Raw genomic sequence first — 4074 nt, 5'->3', positions numbered from 1 at the left:
TTCAGATAGTTTCATTATCGATGTTTTAATAATCGATATTCTTCGATTATTAATTTTGTAAATAGCCAGGAAAATCACTGGTTCATAAGACAATTATAGCCGTAGCAAACAGCTTCCTAATGCTCTGTATTATATATGGTATCACACGAAATGACAAGGCTCAATTAAAATTTTCGCCAAACGTTTTGTAAAAACATTTTCGTTACGAAGTAACATAAGGTCTTTTTAAGGAATGATGGTATAATTTCAAAAACTATGATTATTAAATTTCGCATCTGTTCCTTCAATTATTTGATCTAGAAGCAACGTTTGAGTACAAAAAGAATCTTATTTTAAGTTTGGCAAGATTTTTAGATTGTCTTAAATTTAGAACAATGTTTCAGCAGGCCTTGTGGCGCAACGGATAACGCGTCTGACTACGGATCAGAAGATTCCAGGTTCGAATCCTGGCAGGGTCGCATTATTTTTCTACTTTTGCAACCGGATAATTTTATATAAATACTAATGGGCCCAACAGACGTTGTCCTGCATGATATTTCGAACGATTAGGATATTATACAATGTATGAAAATACTGACTACAGCGCCATCAGCCGTGCTGATTAGTGAATCTAAACCATCCAAAGCTTCACCCAAACACATACAAAAAAAAGATTCAAATCGGTCCAGCCGTTTAAAAGGAGTTTAGTGACATATACCCATACAGTAGGATTATATATATGTATGCCATCCTATCTTTTAAGTTAGATCAAACTACACGGTGTGAAAATTTTGATTGAAATCGGTTAAGTAGTTTAGGAGTCCATAGCTGACAAACAACGTGACGCGTAATTTATAAATATTTGGAAGGGTTGCCCTTCTATAACTATGGCGGGAGATAAATATTTTTATATGCAATTACATTCTCAAAATATACAAGAGTTTTAAATTTAAGCTTTAACCATTATTTACACTGAATATTAATAACCAAAAATTGCTTTTATTTATTATCAATATATATGGAAATAGATTAAATAAGATTGTTTCTATTAAAACATGGTCACCATAAAGAAATCAGTATGTGTGCTCACGCGCACCCCTAAACCGTCGCGTCCGCTCCGTGTATGGTTCTGTTCATTGTCCTAACTGCCTGCTGACGGCTGAAGGACGATATTCGTTTAATAATTATACGTACAGGGTAATTAACAAAATATATATATGGCTTCAACATATAAATATCGCAACTAACAAAAATAGGTTAAAAATAAACTTAATATAGTCTAGCAGTGTTATTAATATTAATAAAATCTAATTAAAACATTAAAATTCTATTATGGATTTCACTTTCCATTCCTTCGTAGACAAATAATTAAATTTAATATAAATTTTAATTTGGTTAGAAGCATTTTGTTATTGCGTACAAATTATTAGGTCCTTACATATGAAATTGGCGTTTGTATGGCAGGAACAAAAAGTCGAATATTTTTAAATATAATATATTTAATTAATCAATGTTTAAACCATTGTTTTCTATGCACTTTTGCCATCTCATAGGTAGTTCATTGATCCCTTTACTAAAAAAACCAGTCGGACGGGAATCAATAAAATCTGTGAAGGCGATTTGGACTGCCCCATCAGAATTAAATTTTTTCCCTTGCAAGAAGTTGTCCAAATTTCGAAAAAAATGGTAATCTGTTGGAGCAAGGTCCGGGGAGTACGGAGAATTTGGTAGCCGTCTGTTGTGCAGTGTGTGGTCTAGCGTTGTCGTGAAGTAGCAATGGCGTGGAGCGATTGACCAGCCTAGGTAGTTTAGCCGCTAGCTTTGCCATCATGGTTTGCAATTGCTGACAATAGACATCAGCCGTAATAGTCTGGCCAGATTTGAGAAAACTGTAATGAACAATACCGGCACTAGTCCACCAAACGCTAACAAGTAACTTTTTTGGGGTTAATTTTCGCTTGGGGCAGGATTTGGCTGGCTGGCCAGGATCCAACCATTGCGCTGAGCGCTTCCGTAAAGAATCCATTATTCATCAGAGGTCATGATTCGGTTTAAAATACCTTCATTATTGTGCCGGTTCAGTAATGTAACGCAGCAGTCGGTTTGCTTCATTCAATTCGTGAGGTACCCACCTTTCAAGCTTTTTAATCTCCCCAATTTGCTTCAAGTGAATTAAAACAGTTTTATCACTAATACCGCAGCCTGCAGCTAACTCGGACGTGGTTTGCGATGGATCCGCTTCCACAATAGCCTTCAATACTTCATTATCAACTTGGGTCTCAGGCCGTCCACGAGGCTTGTTCTGCAGGTCGATAATTTCCAGAACGAAAACGTTGGAACCAAAAACGAACTGTGTTTTCTATTGCAACATGATCGCCATACACATCATTTCCGTTTCCGCAGCACTAGTGCCACGGCGGAACTCGTACTCGTAAATAATGCGATACTTTAAGTTTTCCATTTTGTAAAATGAGTGACGCAAACAGAAAAAAACAAAAGAAAAAAAAATGAATGACGGTCATCGAAGCACAAATACATGAGTAAAGCTGTACAAATTTGAATTTGGAATTCCTTACCAAAGAGGAGAACATCGTAAAGTGGCCAGTACGAAATACGCCAATTTCACATGTAAGGACCTAATATTTGAAGCGGTCAAAAGCGGGCGGAAGCGTGCGCAATCATTTAATCAATTACCGTCTGAAATTCGCAATATTAGCGCGTTTAACAAATTCAAAAGGGCATTAAAGATACATGTCAAAGTGAATCTAGTAAAATTAGTACTAAAATTGGGGCGTGTATCTCGCTCGTATATACATAATATTAAGTTTCTCATGTAAATAAAATATAATTTTGTAATGAGAAATAAAGTTCTTAAACATTTAAAATTCAATTGTTTTCAAGTTGCTATAGAAACCTTTTCGGCATGAAATGAGCTTATAATGTCGTAAATTATTATTCATTTATTATTTCTAAATATAATCTTATCCAAAGAACATAATGTTAAGTTCTTTTTACCAATTCAGTTCTCACGTACTATATAACCAGTGCAGAGTGCAACCGTTTCTCAGGACCTACATCTTAGAACTAACTAGACACGAAGGCTCGATTGGATTCCAAGAAAGAGTCTGCGCAAAGCGGTGGAAGTCAGTATAAATCTCTAAAGGCCCACGGGTACAGCAAGTGTCAATCACGGAGATACAAACGTAATCAGGGAACAGTGTGCCTTAATAAGGACGCAGTATCGGAGAAAAAAGGCAAAATTATGAGATGGACTGATCGTGTTACGTGAGCTACAAAAACTACTCGATCTGCTCGTAAGGATCCCGGGTTCCTTTACACCACGCGATATATAATACGACTGTCAACTGTCAATTAATGTTCCAAATCCAAAATTACATAAAGATAAAGTAGTCTCTGTTGGTTCGAGGCCAAATTTCTAAATTCAAATACGATTTCTGAACGTGCAAGTTGGCAATAATGAGAACGTAAACCTTTTTAATGCATTTCACAATAAATGTTGTCTATTTTATGTAATAATCGTGTCGCTGAGTTTAAACTGTCATAAGTTGTAAGATAGGGAACAGTCCTGAGTTGCAGGCATACAAGGCGTAACTCCGTCTCCCCTGCCATTTAGGCGTAAGCACACGGGGTGGTTTCATATGTAATTTAAAAAAAAACAACCTTTTGACAATGTTTTATGATTTTATTGGGTAACATTTTTGTTTCATCTAAATTGTATTAGAAAAGTGTGTATATTTTTGTTCATTTTAAAGTTTACCTTACAAGGTACTTAATTTTTTCTATGAAGTTTGAATATTTATTTAAAAATCATATTTTGTCAACGGAGTGAGAAGAAAAATGCACGAGTGTGTAATGATCCACGCACGTAGCTTATGATATTCAGCGTACGCAGTTAACAAAAAGCGGTCGCGGCCATTTTTGCGTCGCGCGCGCACTCCGGGGTTATTACGGGAAATCTTATGTTAATTACAATTATATACTCGTACGTGCACCGTCACATGCGCCCACGCAAAAACATATCCTATACAATTTTAATGCATTCACTGGAATTTACGGCGCATTCCCTCGGCGATT

At 36.1% G+C, this 4074-nt stretch overlaps 1 non-coding gene across 1 annotated transcript; it reads left to right on the top strand.

Annotated features, from left to right (window-relative positions):
• The first annotated feature begins 385 nt into the window (after nt 1–385).
• Nucleotides 386–458, top strand: Trnar-acg. The gene has a single exon. It is a non-coding gene; the product is annotated as a tRNA-Arg (tRNA).
• Nucleotides 459–4074: the final 3616 nt, after the last annotated feature.

This window comes from Pieris brassicae, chromosome 8, assembly GCF_905147105.1.
Source record: "Pieris brassicae chromosome 8, ilPieBrab1.1, whole genome shotgun sequence".
Taxonomy (NCBI): domain Eukaryota; kingdom Metazoa; phylum Arthropoda; class Insecta; order Lepidoptera; family Pieridae; genus Pieris; species Pieris brassicae.
Note: the sequence above shows the minus strand (reverse complement) of the source record. Positions and strands in the feature narration are given on the sequence as shown.